This window comes from Cannabis sativa, chromosome 4 (assembly GCF_029168945.1).
Source record: "Cannabis sativa cultivar Pink pepper isolate KNU-18-1 chromosome 4, ASM2916894v1, whole genome shotgun sequence".
NCBI lineage: Eukaryota > Viridiplantae > Streptophyta > Magnoliopsida > Rosales > Cannabaceae > Cannabis > Cannabis sativa.
The window spans coordinates 67168519-67186766 of NC_083604.1; the positions used below are offsets into that span (position 1 = coordinate 67168519).

The 18248-nt window shown below is 29.8% G+C and overlaps 1 non-coding gene across 1 annotated transcript; it reads left to right on the forward strand.

Annotated features, from left to right (window-relative positions):
- The first annotated feature begins 18087 nt into the window (after positions 1-18087).
- On the forward strand, positions 18088-18160 carry TRNAR-CCU (transfer RNA arginine (anticodon CCU)). The gene has a single exon. It is a non-coding gene; the product is annotated as a tRNA-Arg (tRNA).
- The last annotated feature ends 88 nt before the right edge of the window (positions 18161-18248 follow it).

Below are 18248 nucleotides of genomic sequence, written 5' to 3' on the forward strand. Positions count from 1 at the left end.
AAAATATAATTTACTTTTGTTTAAGAATATGAATTGGAAGAAAAAAGTTAAAAAAAAAAAACTTACTATAATTAAAAATATAAATTATATATCAAATAAAAATTATTAAAATGGATTGTCTTTAAAAAATTTAGGGGTATAAATAAAATTTCTCTTTTTTTTTTTTAAAAAAAAAAGATGATATTAGGATTTTCATTTCTTTAGAAAAAATATATTCTAAATTAATTTTTAAAATGATTTAATTTTAATTTTAAATTAATTTATTTTATTTTTCAAATATATATTTGTTGATTATGGTTACAAATTTCGTCTTCCAAAAAGCTAGTTGTTACTCTGGAAAGAAGTTATGGAAAGTTTGGTGTTTATCCAAAAAGCTTTGTTTGTAAAGTTGTGGCCAATCTGAATAGTTCTTCTGGAAAGCTTATCTTCTGTAAGTAAAGTTTTTTGAATAGCTTGTTATAAATCTGGAGACGTACTTCTAGATAGCTAGTATCAATCTTGAACGCCCATTCGGAACATGTGATTGTCTTCTAGATTGTCCGTACAGAAGGCACGTTTCTGAAGCAGACATGGAATATGTTGTCGGTGCTAACTTAGAGAATTGAGACATAATTAATTAGCCACGATAGAATCAGAACTAATTTTAGCAACTATGAAAATCTATTTATAGCTATCGCTTTTATAACCCATAGAGAATTAGACCATTGAAAGCTTGAGAGAAAATCATGATTGTCTAAGATTAGAGAGAGAGGGTCTAAACTAGAGAGAAAGTTCATCTTGTGATCTCTGTAATAGTTTGAAAAAATTCTTGTAACCTTGAAAACACAAATATTAATAAAGATATGACTGTTGTTGTTCTGACCGATACATAGAGCATTGCACAATGCTCTAATTAGGGATGACAATTATACCCGAGGGTACCCGCCCCTAATGGGGCGGGAATAGGGGTTGACTTTCGGGGGCGAGGACAAGTATGGGTTTAAATGTTCATACCTGGATTGGAAACGGGGTGGGGCAGGGGAATAGATACCCGCCCCGATATGATATATGTATATATTTAAGTTTTAAAATCATGACTACTACAATTAAAATAACTTCATGTTTTAGGTTTTTTATTGATTATACTTCATTTTATTTTACTATACACACTATTCCACTTAATTTTATTGTTTTACTGAGTTTTTATGATTATTTTTTTTTTAATTCTCTTTGAGACATTATTTTTTTTTCAAAAATATATATGTAATGGGTACCCGATAGAAATCCTTCCCCCGTCGGGTAATCTCCGCCTCACTCTAGCTTTAATTTAAATGGGTATTGGGGCGGGTATGAGGGTGAATTTAGGAAGCGAGTATGGGGGTGGGGGAGCAATCCCCGCACCCGCCCTGCCCCGTTTACATTCCTAACTCTAACTCGTTAAACTTGGTGTGTATTTTTCTCTGTTTTACTGCTTTAATCTATTACTTGATTCTTGCAATTCTCTTATAGTATTGTTCTTGATTGCGTGTTTGTTAGTCCAGTAAAATTACATCGTAAGTCATTAATTGAATTTTCACAGCAAACTGGTATCAGAGCTTGGTTTGTAATCATTGTTGTAACCAAATACGATGTTGAAAATTTTACTAGTATGAATGGTTTTGGATTATGGAGAATGAAGATGAAGACTATGTTAGTTCACCAAGGATTGTACGAGGCTTTGCTTGGAGAAAAATCTCTTCTTGATTTTATGTCTGAGAAGGACAAGAAAGGATTCTTGCAAAGGCTCATAGTACAATCATTTTGACTCTTGGAGATAAAGTTCTAAGAAAGGTTGCAAAAGAAGCCACGGCTGCTGGGATTCGGCTAAAGCTTGAAAGTCTGTACATGACTAAAGCGTTGGTAAATAGATTATATCTGAAATAGGCCATGTATTCTTTCAATATGATGGAGGACCAATCTGTTGGAGAACATATTGACAATTTTAACAAGTTAATTTTGGATCTTGAAAATTTTGGTGTTACCATTGAAGATGAGGATCAAGCCTTATTGTTACTCAGTTCTTTACCAAAGTCATTTGGGCATTTTAAAGATACAATGCTATATGAAAAAGAGTTGATTACACTCGATGATGTTCAATCAATCTTAAATTCGAAAGAGTTGAATCAAAAGAGTTAGTTAAAGAACTTTGGAAGTGGCGATGGATTGTATACGAGAGGCAGAAGTGAGAAAAGGGAAACCCATAAAGATTCAAAAGGAAAATCAAGATCTAAATCTTAGTGTGGTAGCCAAAAGAATGTTAAATATTTGCAAAAAAATTGAGTCATGTCAAAAAGACGTGTCTGGAGAGGCTGAAGTCAGATGATTCGAGATCTGAAGGAGATGCAGTAGTGAAGAGTGATTGTGATGACTCGACTAGTGCTTTGCTTGTTACCTCTGAGAATTCAGATTCTGAATGGATCCTGGATTCTGCGTGTTCATTTCATATGACACCAAATAAATCTTAGTTCGAAAAATTCAACCTGAAAACTATGTGTAATATCTCAAAAATCTAATTATGAAATAATTAGAATTTATTATATATTATGAGTTAATTGCAGAGTAATGAGTAGGATTATGATCCTACTTATTTAATTCAGCATGAATTGTGAATTTTACTATAAGTGGATAAATAAGCATAATTTATTAATTAAAGAAATTTATTTGGAATATGTGGGTACAATGTAAGTTGTTTGTGGAATAACAATATTTTCAGGTTTGGCGACCTTAAAAATTCAATCGGAGACCAAAAATATCACAAAGGGTTTAGTTAGCAATGTTAATGGAATTATTGTAGCAAGTTGATTTTAGAGTTACTAGAATATTTTGGGGTACTCGGAGTTAACCAAATACCCCAAGGTTAAAAATTTCGTAATGACTAAAAAATTTGAAAAATTATTATTATTATTATTATTATTATTATTATTATTATTATTATTATTATTATTATTATTATATAAACTAATTACTATTATATATATAACTTGATAAGTTTAAAAACAAAAATTAAAACCTAAGTCTCCTTCTCCTTTGCTCTCTTATCCAAATCAAACCACCACCACCACCACTATTTTCTTCTTACTCCCTTCTGTCCAGACCAGCTTCTTAACCTTCTAGTAATAGATAGAGGAAGTGGAGGTTAGAGCTTAAGGTAAGTGTATATTCTATTTTAATCTTTGAAAGCTTAGGTGTTAAAATTTGATTTTGTGTTTTGTGGCTGTTATGGAGTCTGTGAGCGTTTAGTTTTGACTTTGAGGTGCTATACGATTGGTTTTAATATTAATTTGATAGGTTTGCTACTGTTTTGAGGTAAGAGCCAAGTTTGAGCTTTTAAGCTCAAAGCTTGGTCTCTCGTGGCGAATTTTGATTGAGAGCATGATTTAGATTTCTCCTACATAGAGAATGTTATATGGATAATGTATGATTGTTCTCTGAAGTTTGGCATGATTTGGTTAGATTCTGATGGGATTTTGAGAAGTTGAAACTCGACGTTTCCCATTCTTGTGAAAACGGTAGACTGTTTTTGGAGCAGAAAAAAATGGTCTGCCATTTTTGGTATTTTTGTGAGGATCAAAATTCGTATTTTGGTCATAATTTTTCACCCAGGTGTCTATTTTAAATGTTTTATTGTAATATCCCGAGAATTATATTGATATTTATTTGGCCATATTTTATTAAATATGTGATTAAGTGGGTATTAGAGTAGGATTATAATCCTACTTAAACTAATCATGAGTTGATTAGGGAAATATGAATTAATGAATAATAAAGCGTAATTTATTAATTACGGAGATTGTACTGGAATATGTGGGTATCGTAGATACCATATGTAATATCCCGGAAAATAAATAATGTTTAAATAGACATATTTTATTAAATATGTAATTATTTTGGAAACGAAGTAAGATTATGATCTTACTTGGGATAATTATTGAGAATTTATTTAACGAAATAAAATATTTTCGGGCCCAGCAATTATGGAAATTTAGCGATGTGGTTAGTAATGTCACGACATTAATGGAAGAATTATTTTGGGAATATTTCGGACTAGGTTAGAAATATTAGAATGTCGGTTTAATAGAATTAGCAAAATTACCAATATGTCCCTAGGTTATTTTGGAGATTATTTAGTTTTTGAGGGAAATTTTAGTACCTCTTTTATTTTATTTAGGGGGCTGTAGCTTTTTAAAAAAAAAAAAAAAAAACCAAACAAACAAAGAAAAGAAACTTTTCTCTTCCTATTTAAGTTACTTGTGAGTTAAGTAACTTCATTTTTTTTCAAGCTCTTCCTCCTCCTCTTCCTTCGAGCAGCAGGAACCAGCCATGAGGGGGACTATTTCTCTTCAGCAACCTTCTATTTCAGAGCTAAACTTAATCCCCAAGCTAATCTAGATCTTGAGGTAAGTTCCTCCTTATGTTTTGTTGGTGAAATCCTAGGTTCTAAGGCTAGGTTTTGATAATTCTTGTAAGTTTTTCAGGGCTGTAGATTTAGTTGAGGTTTGAGTGTGATATTCTAGTTGAATTAAGTCTAATTGTGTATGTTTTAATTGAATTCATGGCTGCCAACCGGAATTCCGGATGGTCAATTTTCTGAAATTGCCGATTTTCGTATTTTAGCCATAACTTGTCACTCGGGTGTCCGTTTTAGACATTCTATATACCGTTTCGAAGCTTATGAAGAGCTCTACAGTATGAGACATAGATTAGAGCCAAAAGATGTATTTTATTTTAGGGTGTTTTTACCATAAGATTTGGTAGAAAACCCTAAGTTATTTTATGCGGGTTTTAGACAGTGTTTTGGAATGGACCCTTATTGATTTACCTTTATCGTGACATAGGACTCGAAAGTGTCGGGCATCATTCCACTCAGGTCGGCCCACATACTTGACTATGGACTTGAGGTAAGAAAAGTATTAAGTACTGTAAAAGATTAATGTTTTGATTGTTACAGATTCGATTGAGATCGAAATCTTGTTAAACGTTATTGTGACTTAGTCCTAATCGAGGTTAACGATATGTACTGGATGTGACTCGATTATGATCGAGGGAATTAATAGGAAACAATTATTATCGTTTGACTCGATTATGATCGAGGGAAGTATTATGAAACGATTATTATCGTTTGACTCGATTATGATCGAGGGAATTATTATGACACGATTATTATCGTTGTGGCTCGATTATGATCGAGTAAAAGAAACGGTTATTACCGTTATGAGTAATTACTCCTGAAACCGCGGATAGGTTTCTTACTTATCGTTTGTTGTATCGGACAACGATAGTGACATATACAGCTCGTGGTTAACGAGTGGTAGGGGTACTTTATGAAGTACCTAAATTATGTGGTTATGAAGTTGTGGAACGATCAAGCGTGTTATTATGTGATGAGTTGTAACTAAATTATTGTGTTATGGTATGATTGAATGAACGTTATATTATTTATGAAATTAGTCTCTCAGAATCGGCTTGGGGTTAAAATACATGCTGTAGGGATGTAAGAATTGAGTGCTTTACGAAGCAATAAGATTATGTGTTTGAGTGCTTTATTAAGCACTGAGATTATGTGGTTACTGTAATATATGAATTAGAGTGATTTATGAGGTACTGAAAGTGAGTGTTTATAATGTTGCGTGATTAAGGTACTTAATAAACCACTGAGATGGTTGATTATGAATAGCTATAAATATTCTTTATTATGTATTAAATTTGCTTACATAAGCATTATGTTATTTTTTTTGTATATGTAGATTGACATATGTAAGACCTACCGGTATGTATAGTATATTATTATGAAATCTGCCTGCACTTTCCATAAAGTCTAATTAGTAGCTTTTCTTGCTGAGTCATTGTGACTCACGGGTGCTTCGTGGTGCAGGTATGGAAGTTGGTAGCTGTGTTCGGCCATGAGTCAGAGGTCTCCAGCAATGTACATATCAGCCTGGGGTCTTGGCTTCTGGAAAGCAGGATCGGAATTCCTTTCTATGTTTGGAAATGTAATTTATTGTAAAAGAATATTTTTATTTTATAAACAGGGGATCCCTATATTACGACATTATTTAAAATAAGAGTCTTTATGTTGAATTTAATTAAAGATTTAAATTAAACCACACTTTAAAAAAAAAAAAAATTATAGATTAATAATATTAAGTTATAAAAGCACACACACGTGGCGTTCCTGAGGGTCAGGGCGTTACAACATGGTATCAGAGCGACCAAGGTTTAAAGATCCTGAAGACTGGTTTGATATGTACATTGGCTGCGAAGATTCGTTCGACTCATGGCTTAGTAAGTGTAAACTGATAATTGATTAATACAGTAATTGTTGATTGTTTGAATTGCATGCTTATTTTAAATGTGTAAGCTATTAGAGAAGCATGAGAAGTTTGATATAAAGTTGTTAATTATGTTTATGCATGCGCGGTAATGCTTATTAGCATTAATTCTAGTTAGAAAGATTTTGACTATGAGGAAGGAATGATCACAAATGTACTAGGAGGTGTACCTGAGGTGATCTAGTAAGTAAAAAATTGAGAGCCTGTTAGGCTCGGGGTAGGTGGTGTGAGTACTAATCTTCCACTACCTCAGGGCTGAGAGCAAGTGAATGCTATGAGGCAAGAGACTACCTGAGTGGCCAGGTAGTAGAACTTACATAATTGGTCCCAGGCAGCGCGGTGATGGAAACTGACACTAAGCTGGACCGATTGGCAAAGTTTCGTTTTGATGGAGTAGTTGCTAAGGCTGTTAGAAGGGTTAAATCTAATTGAAGGTGGAAAAGAGTATATCATTCAGAATGTAGATGTAATGGCGAAGCAACTAGAAGTTGTCTGGTTTTATGCTCAGGTGGTTGAGCTAAACCTTACTTCTGGGGGTGCAAGAATTAGATCACGAAAGACATAATATGAAAGGAGATTCATGAAAGTAAATGTCTAGTGTTGAAACGGGTAAAAAGTGTTAACCCTAATGATCTTAAAAAAAAAAAGAAGAAGTTACCAACTCATCAGTTATGGGTTCTAGTAGGAGAATTTGGGGTAACCAAGTTTTTGATGTGGTGGGAATAAAGATTTGCAACACCCATCCAGAGGGTTGAGATGTAAGAGACACCAGTAAAGTGAAAGCTATACAAGAGCTTGCATCTAGTGTGGGGTAGTAGACAATTGGAAAAGAAACTATCCCTGGTTATAGTAGCAAGAGTGGAAGGATGATTGGAAGTATGTGTTAAAACTTAATGATGTGTTACTGAGTAGTTTTGGTACCTTTTAGTCTACTGGAGAACTGGTTATTTTCCAGTATGTGGTCTAAACCCTTCCCAGATTATGAGGGCAAGGAAATAGTTGGTTGTTTCAGTTGTGCTGAATTTAGAGAAATCTAATATTATACTAGGGTTGAACTAATTTACAAGGTATAATGCAACTATCGATTGAAAAGAAAGGTGGCAACTCTTGAATCTAAAAGTGAGGACCCATTTGTGTTCTTAGGTAAGGTTCAAGGTCCCGAAATTCATTAATCTCAACATTTAAGGCTGAAGGGATTACTATGGGATGGATGTACCAAATTTTTTAGTTAGTGTGGCCAATATTATAAAGGGAACATTAGTGAGATTGGGGCACAATCTTGTGGCTCAAGGTTTTTAGATGCTTTTAGAGGAGCCACTAGGGTTATTGGTTAAGCAAGAAATTGATTCTGAATCAAAGTTGTAATGGGAGTAAAACCTGTATTTAAAATTCTGAATTGAATGGTAATTGTAGAATTGAAAGGAGTGAAGATTTAGTTGTAGGAAGGTTGGGCTTGAAATTACCAGTTTAAGTATTTCATTCTTGAGTACACCAATGTTATTGGTGAAGATTAAGTATCCTTTGATAAGGACAGATGTTATGCTAAATAATTTTAGGAAAGGATCATCTTCTCTAGAATTGGTCTCGATTTGGTAATTACCAGTTGAAGACTTGAAAGGAGGATATTCTTAAAACAGTTTTCGTACCGATGACTCCATAATTGTCTTCAGTAAGGGTATTGTGATTCCTTTGGATGATGTTGTAACGTTTCTAAAAGCATAAGTTTTATGCCAAATATGAGAAATGCAAATCTCGCTGAACCTAAATTTACGATAAAGGTTAGAAGTTTCTGGAATTAACAGGATGCTACATATAATTGTTGGGGGTTGTTAACACCCTTAGTGATTAGATCAAAAGAATTGAAAATAGAGGTTAACTATTGTATCAATGATAACATTGTTAGCCAGTGAGGAGAAAATGTGATTCAAGGTGATACTTCTAAACAAGGAATAGATTGTATTTTGACACAGTTTAGGAGAGTTATTGCCTAACTATCGAGGCTACTGAAGGAATATGAGAAGTGGTATTTAAGCCATGATATTGGATTGGCAGTAATCGTTTTACATTGAAAGTTGGGCACCGTTTTTCTATGTGGATTTTCTATATGGTGAAAATGTGAAGTCTATACGGATCACAAAAGTATCAAATACTTTTCTTTTGAAAGAATTTAGATGGGAGGCAGTGATGACGGTTAAAGTTGATTGAAAATTTTGAACTGTGTGATTTATTACCACTTGGGGAAGTAAATTAGTAGTAAATACCTTAAACTGAGGAGATTTAGGACAAGTTTGTAAAGCGAAAAGATTTTACTATCGGTTGTTGGGAATGTAACCAGAATAGGGATTGAGTTCATGATTGGAGAACTTACTAATATTATGTGGTAGTTTAATCTGTTGAAAGAAATAAAATGGCCCAGTAGAGTCACTATGAACTTTAGAAGTACGAGGAAAGGTTTGGAACTAGATTGGCAAAGAACTTTGATTTTGCTTGAAGGAAATTTTACGATATAAACCAGATTGTTGTATCAGTCCGATAAGAATTAGCAAAATTACCAATATGTCCCTAGGTTATTTTGGAGATTATTTAGTTTTTGAGGGAAATTTTAGTTACCTCTTTTATTTTATTTAGGGGGCTGTAGCTTTTTAAAAAAAAAAAAAAAAAAAAAAAAAAAAAAAAACCAAACAAACAAAGAAAAGAAACTTTTCTCTTCCTATTTAAGTTACTTGTGAGTTAAGTAACTTCATTTTTTTTCAAGCTCTTCCTCCTCCTCTTCCTTCGAGCAGCAGGAACCAGCCATGAGGGGGACTATTTCTCTTCAGCAACCTTCTATTTCAGAGCTAAACTTAATCCCCAAGCTAATCTAGATCTTGAGGTAAGTTCCTCCTTATGTTTTGTTGGTGAAATCCTAGGTTCTAAGGCTAGGTTTTGATAATTCTTGTAAGTTTTTCAGGGCTGTAGATTTAGTTGAGGTTTGAGTGTGATATTCTAGTTGAATTAAGTCTAATTGTGTATGTTTTAATTGAATTCATGGCTGCCAACCGGAATTCCGGATGGTCAATTTTCTGAAATTGCCGATTTTCGTATTTTAGCCATAACTTGTCACTCGGGTGTCCGTTTTAGACATTCTATATACCGTTTCGAAGCTTATGAAGAGCTCTACAGTATGAGACATAGATTAGAGCCAAAAGATGTATTTTATTTTAGGGTGTTTTTACCATAAGATTTGGTAGAAAACCCTAAGTTATTTTATGCGGGTTTTAGACAGTGTTTTGGAATGGACCCTTATTGATTTACCTTTATCGTGACATAGGACTCGAAAGTGTCGGGCATCATTCCACTCAGGTCGGCCCACATACTTGACTATGGACTTGAGGTAAGAAAAGTATTAAGTACTGTAAAAGATTAATGTTTTGATTGTTACAGATTCGATTGAGATCGAAATCTTGTTAAACGTTATTGTGACTTAGTCCTAATCGAGGTTAACGATATGTACTGGATGTGACTCGATTATGATCGAGGGAATTAATAGGAAACAATTATTATCGTTTGACTCGATTATGATCGAGGGAAGTATTATGAAACGATTATTATCGTTTGACTCGATTATGATCGAGGGAATTATTATGACACGATTATTATCGTTGTGGCTCGATTATGATCGAGTAAAAGAAACGGTTATTACCGTTATGAGTAATTACTCCTGAAACCGCGGATAGGTTTCTTACTTATCGTTTGTTGTATCGGACAACGATAGTGACATATACAGCTCGTGGTTAACGAGTGGTAGGGGTACTTTATGAAGTACCTAAATTATGTGGTTATGAAGTTGTGGAACGATCAAGCGTGTTATTATGTGATGAGTTGTAACTAAATTATTGTGTTATGGTATGATTGAATGAACGTTATATTATTTATGAAATTAGTCTCTGTAACTGTCGGGGGTTAAAATACATGCTGTAGGGATGTAAGAATTGAGTGCTTTACGAAGCAATAAGATTATGTGTTTGAGTGCTTTATTAAGCACTGAGATTATGTGGTTACTGTAATATATGAATTAGAGTGATTTATGAGGTACTGAAAGTGAGTGTTTATAATGTTGCGTGATTAAGGTACTTAATAAACCACTGAGATGGTTGATTATGAATAGCTATAAATATTCTTTATTATGTATTAAATTTGCTTACATAAGCATTATGTTATTTTTTTGTATATGTAGATTGACATATGTAAGACCTACCGGTATGTATAGTATATTATTATGAAATCTGCCTGCACTTTCCATAAAGTCTAATTAGTAGCTTTTCTTGCTGAGTCATTGTGACTCACGGGTGCTTCGTGGTGCAGGTATGGAAGTTGGTAGCTGTGTTCGGCCATGAGTCAGAGGTCTCCAGCAATGTACATATCAGCCTGGGGTCTTGGCTTCTGGAAAGCAGGATCGGAATTCCTTTCTATGTTTGGAAATGTAATTTATTGTAAAAGAATATTTTTATTTTATAAACAGGGGATCCCTATATTACGACATTATTTAAAATAAGAGTCTTTATGTTGAATTTAATTAAAGATTTAAATTAAACCACACTTTTTAAAAAAAAAAATTATAGATTAATAATATTAAGTTATAAAAGCACACACACGTGGCGTTCCTGAGGGTCAGGGCGTTACATTTATATACCGTTTTGAAGCTTGTGAAGAGTTCTACAGTATGGTATATATTTTCGAGCCAGAGTATAATTTGGTCAAGTATCAATAATTTTTATTTGTTTGGGTATGTTTCAATACCTCATTTATACTATTTCTCTTTTTCTTTTTTTCTCTCTTTCTTATTTCTCCCTCTTCCCTCAAGCTTTAAAAATAATTTTTGGTCACGTCATTACTCGAATGAGCTAAAATAATACCATTGTAATTTACTCTTCAATATGAATATTTTAAAATGTAGGAAACATATATTTTTTTTGCTATTTAACCATTTAGTTATCAATATAATAATTAGTTATTGTTTTATACTTTTTCTTACTTATTATTCATTTTAAAATTTTATTAATTGAATTATATATATAGGTGACTATTCAATGGTTACATTTTTATTGTAACCATATGGTTACATTTTTCTTTAACCTGTAATAGCAGGTTACTAATAGGTAGACTTTCCTTTTTTAGATTTAATTAATTATAATTAACTATTTTCTTAAAATAATTAATTAAATAGTAGACATTCCTTTTTTAGAATTATTTAATTATAATTAACTATTTTCTTAAAATAATTAATTAAATATTTAACAAGACCTCTTTTAGCAATTAATATTTATATTTAAATCTTTACTTGAATTATTTTAATAATTAAGCCATTTAATTATAATATTTACAATAAAATTTATTTTTTTTACAAAAATTAAACTTCTTTTGACACAAATTAAAATTCTCTTCTTATAATAAATTTTTAAATAATTAATTATTTTTAAATGATATTTAATTATTTTGTTACAATTATATAAACTAAGTATGAGGCCTCAAGTTAATCAATCGATAACAAGTGCAGCCATTTTTTTTTTCTAAAAGTCCTTCAACTTATTTCATTTTTTACTTTTTAAATATTTAAATAAAAAAATTAAATAATTAAGTGTAATAATTTAAAATTAAGATTACAAGTATAATAAAATTTAAATTATGAAATTATATGTATATAATTTTAAATTATAAAAAGTTTTGCTATAAAATTTTAAATAATTTAAGTATAAAAAAATAAATTGCTAAAAGATCCTTATATAGTAATAAATTGCAAAAAAATTAATTAATAAATATAATTAATTTAATTTTAAAATATAATTAATCTTAATTAAAGTTTTATAAGGAAATAAATGATTAGGTTATTTTCAGGTTACAAGTTATTTATTATTTATTTTTATTTAATTTCCAAATTAATCACAACCATTTAATAGTAATCCAAATGGCTTAAAAAAAATGTAACCATGATGGTTACAATAAAAATGTAACCATTGAAACCTCTTCCTTATATATATATATATATATTATTATTATACGATAATTAAATAGCTTTCAAAATAACAAAAGTTATACCATTTTGGACCTTCTGTTTTACAAAAGTTACCAATTGGACCCTGTATTTTGTTAAATGACAAAATGGACCCTGTATTTTCAAAAATAGTACAAATAGGACCCTGAATTGATTTTTTGTCAAAATAAAATTTAATTATAATCTGATCTAAAAGTGCTATATGACAAAAATGTTTACATTTTTTGTATCTGTTCGTATTAAGCATTGTCTTCAAGTTGGTTGTATTAAAAAAAAAATTATCAAAAATTAAGCTCAGAGTCCTATTTTTACTATTTTAGAAAATACAGGGTCTATTTTGTCATTTAACAAAACACAGGGTCCAAAATAGTATTTACCCCATAAAATAATTGGTATATAAAAATAGTAGCTTGTTATATTGCATGATAATTTTATTAGTTTTTTTTAAAAAAAAAATTAAGGTTAATTAAATCTATTTTAAATTATAATCTACGTATTATAACTTAAAAAGATGTATACAAATAATTTTTAGAGGTAACCAAAATGTATTTCAAATTATATTATTTAAAAATGAAATTTTTTATAAAAGAAACTAATTGATTTCTTTTTCTTATTAACACTATTACTAACTAAAAAATTACATAAAAACGCAAAAAAATAAAAAATGAAAAAAAATCTGAAAATGTCAAAAACATATTAAGTGCGTCAGAGTTGGTTGACGTGACACATCTAGTAAGGTTATTGTTATAAATTAGATGAAAAAAATAGGGTAAATAGCGGCATAAGTACTCAAAGTTTTAAGTTTGTAAGCGGCATAAACTCAATGTTTATTTTTAACTCCATAAGTACCTAATGTTTGTAAAACTGTAATTTTCTTCTAGTTTTGTCCGTATAAACTCCGTTTTGAATTTATTAAATAAATATTTGGAAGTAACTGGTACTACATCTTTCTGTCTAGACCCAATGATCAAGAATCTAGACTTTATATGTGGCTTGCTGAAGAAAATAACAGAGTTTGTATTGACAAAATTAGAGAAAAGTTACAGTTTTACAAACATTGAGTACTTATGCTGATAAAAATAAATATTAGAATTATACTATTTACAAACTTAAAACTTTTGGTACTTATACCGTCATTTAACCAAAAAAATATACATTATATATTGTAAACTTATAAGAAAAACTGCTATTTAAGGAATATAAATTTTCAAGTTTATTACTAACTACAAAAAGAAAAAAAAGCCTGTAGTTGACCAGAAATAAGTTAATTATTATTACTTGTATATTATTAATAGGAAGAACAGATCTGATCCACCGTAAAATTTAAAATGTGTTTTCTAATTATTTTATTAACAGTAAAATAGAAATTAACAAATTTTATTCATGCTTAAGATCTAGCTTTAACTTTAAGATATGCATGGAGTTATTGACCATGCAATAATACTGATATTTCAAGTCATCCATAACTGTACATTTTAATACCAAATTACATCACAAATAAGTTGTCATTTCCTTAATAATGGATTATTAATTTTACACGTCACTTGATTCTGGTATAATTTATTTTTTAAGAAAAAGAGTGTAAAATTGTACATGAAAGTAAAACATTGCATTTGCATCTTTACATGACTACAATATATTAATTTCCATATCAATTCATCATTAGAAATAAAAGTTGAGTTATCTTAAAAGATCAATTATACAAGTTTGGGATGCGGATGTTTTTGATTGGAAGAGACTACGTACTTTATAAGAGAAATATTTATATAAATACAGAATGAATAATGAACGCATGCTAAACAAGAAAAAGCAATAACATATTTATTAAAACAATAAGGCAATAATGTAAAATGTAATGACTTGAAACAACGAAGCATGGTGTTTTTATTACATGAATTGATCATCGATTTTTATCTAATAAAATAGTTTTTTTTTTAGAAAATAAGGTGTTGTAACTTTCTCTAAGGCAATATCTATGAAACTGATAATAATTATAATAATTACTGGTGACATGTAGGACAGTGATCTGAAAGTTAGTTTATAATAGATACATCTTTTTTTATATATTTTGAGAGAACAGATAATATTAATTATTATTATTATTATTATGTATATATAGCGGTAGATCGATAGATTATATTGGTGGCCCATCTATAAAAGCTTTGCTCTCCAAAAAAGCGAAAATGGACTACACTTTCACATGTCAAACTTGTACTTATGGTCCTATATTAATGCATGTTTGATGTTAACTTGTAACGCATAATTATTATGAATAAATGATAAGCTAGCTAGCTTTGGCAAAAAGCTTATGTGGTTAATAAAGGAGTAAATAAAGGGATTTTTATGTATATATTATTCCATCGTGTGATTGTTTTCTTACTCACTTTGTAGGGGTGTACATTTTCCTCATGGAATAGACTGGTCGGGGATCCGCTAACGGGGTTGAAATTTTTCGTCTAAATAGGGAATGAGGTGGGGACTAAAATTATTTTTTGTTCTCAAATGTTAAACGGAGCAGAAACTAGAATAACACTCCCGTCTCGATAGGAACCCGCCGCTTAATATTTAAATTATTTTTTTATTAATATTTTATATTTTATAATATGTGTTTATTTTTATAATTTATTAAATATTTTATATAATAATTAGTATATTAAATAATAAATAATATATAATTTTTAATTTTTATACAAGTAAATTTTCAAAATAAATTTTATTTTCATATGTTTGGAGATTTTCTACCCTGTCTTCCATGGATAATAAAGATGGGATAGGGATAAAGATTAAAATTTCTCACTAATTTCATGTTCCGTCTGCATATCCTTACTTGAAAGTATAATACAATCGTGTGTAGTACTTGATTTGAACACGAAGAGTACTCCTTTTGTTTTCAATTGTATATTACTCTAAGATATATTTATTTTAGAGATAGCATCCCTATTGTGGATAATATTTTCTATGTTTATATATATTTAATAAGTAAATAGTAAGTAATAATATTATAAATTATGTTTCACTATGATACATTATTATATATTAATATAACATTACTCGAAAGAAATAATTAGCCTAGTGTGGCCAGTAATGAGTACTATTGACGCAATGCATGCAAATTTCAACCAATGCATAAACCACCAAGAGGAAAGTTAACCAACACATGGTGACAATGAGTCAAATGACCATAGAAATTAAGTTTTATGATTATTATTATTTGATACATCATAAAAAATATATATATTCATGTTTTGTGCTGAGAATAGCATATAGACTTTGTTGTATATTGAATTAGTTCTCATAGGTTCAAGAGTATATAAGATAAAATAAAATAAAGCAATAAAAAAGAAAAATCACGCAATGAATTGGAGAAGGCTTAAAGAGTTTAAATGTTAAGTGGGTGAACTAAACCCGTTAATGTGACTATGGAGAATCAAATATTTTAATGCACAAAATATATATAAACAATCCCTAAAAACACAAAGGCCACCAACCTCACCAAGTCTTCGATTTTGTCACTTCAGTTAGACAAGTGCGTTTAACAGAATTCTCTTGACGTACTACTGCTTATAACAAAGTTAGTGTCTTGAGAAAAAAAATTATATAATACTATATAAGGCTCCACTAGAACCAGATCCATTGAAGGGTCAAAAAAATATTTAAAATGATAGAATTGAAACCATATCCATGATTTGTGTATATTAGTTCTTCAGGGGCCCATTAATTTTTTTTTTTCTTTTTACTTTCTAAAAGTAAAATTCATAGTGGACCTTTGAGAATCAAGCTTAAACTACTAATTTAGTTTTAATTCCATAACTATGTCACAAAGTCTCTGACTGATTTGTAGTTGCTCGTCCAAACTCGGAGGTGGGGCAACAACCCATGAGGGTATTTTGGTATTTTCAAATAATAAAAGTTTTGGGGTGGGATGGGAATGGGATGATACCAATGTGGGTTAGTTTATGATGGGTCAGTTGTTCCACCTGATGGTTTTCATTGGGCTTAATTAAATTTTATGAGGTATATATAATGTACGTGTATGTACGTATATATATATTTTATAAATTTAAAGGTATGTTTATAATAGACAAAAATAATTATAGAGATATTTTTGAAATTGATTATGTGATTTTTTGAATGTTACTTATTGAATAATATAAAAAAAATTAATTATACAATTAAAAATATATATAACTAAAATTAAAAATTAATCTAATATACATATATGAATAGATCCTTCAAATAAATAAAAATTAGATTTATATGAAAAAATAAGTGTAACTTCCAGTAGTTATTCATCATACATGTTCGTGTTAAGTTTATATGTTTAATTGGTCAATTTTAAATCAATTCATATATATTTTTCATTAAGAAATCTCAATTTTAATGTGATCATTATGTTTTCGTGTCGAGCTATCGTATGACTACATATTAATCAGTATCGTATATTTAATTTTATGTATTTTTAATTAACAATTTGTTTGACTCATTTAAAAAATATACTAAAAATATATAAAGTTTCAAATAAATAAAATTGATTAATTAAATAATTTATCGAACAAAAATTTAAATGTTAAGTTATTCTAAGCATTTTTTTATTTATATATTAGATTTATTTTTTATAAAAGTAAATAATAATTTAAATATAAATTGTAAATTTAATGACATAATACATATAAATAAGTCAAGTTATACCAAATAATTATTGTAAGTTCGATCTAATTTCAAATTACTTATATATATGTTTCATGACCTTAGCTTGTAATAGTTTGTATTAGGGGTGTTCATCCGATCCAATCCGCACTTTTTTGGTCAAACAACATCCAATCCGCACTAAGTGCGGATTTCATATTTTGGATCCAATCCGATCCGCATAAGAGTTTAAATCCAATTGGATCGGTTATTTTTTTAATAATAAATTATTTAATATTTCATAAAAAAAAAATTAAAAAAAATTATTGTCTCTTAATCTCCAATAATAATCTATTTCTATCTCTATTTATATACAAACTAAACCAATATATATCAATATATATACTTATCTATTTACACTAAAATATATATGTATCTATTACTAAAATAAATAAACTAGAGTATATATATATATATATTTAAACTTTATGTGTATGTGTCTATGTGAATAAGAATTATTTTTCTTGTGTTTTACATTACAAAATAAATAAAATGCACCAACTCAATATATTACTAAAAAAGATTAAAAAATTAGAAGTTTGTATCTTTTTTTAGTTAATATATATTATGTATTATAATTTTTTAAATATATATAATTAAGTGCGGATTGGATTGGATCGGTTACTTTTTGAGGTCAAACAACATCCAATCCGCACAAGTGCGGATTTTAGATTTTTCAATCCAATCCAATCCGCACAAGTGCGGATATCCGCATTTTGCGGATTGGATTGGATTGGATCGTGCGGATTAAATTGGATCGGATACTTTGTGAACACCCCTAGTTTGTATTAATGACTAATGAGTTCGTGTGGTATTATAATGTAAATTGCCACCCTAAATTTTAGAAACATTTTATTTATGGTACCAGTATTATAAATTAAAGTTGATTGAATTGAGCTGATATGGAGTAATATAATTGTATTAGACTGTCCCACAAATATTTTGACAAAAGAAGTAAGTATAACTAGAACATAATTAAGTTTACTATGATATAAAAATTATATATAAAATATTGACGTACAAGCGCCTGTAGCTCAGTGGATAGAGCGTCTGTTTCCTAAGCAGAAAGTCGTAGGTTCGACCCCTACCTGGCGCGTTCTAAAAGTCTGTTTGTTTTTCCTTAAACAGATTCTCTCCTCAACTATTCATTTTAGGAATAATTACATAATCACCATTTTTTTAAA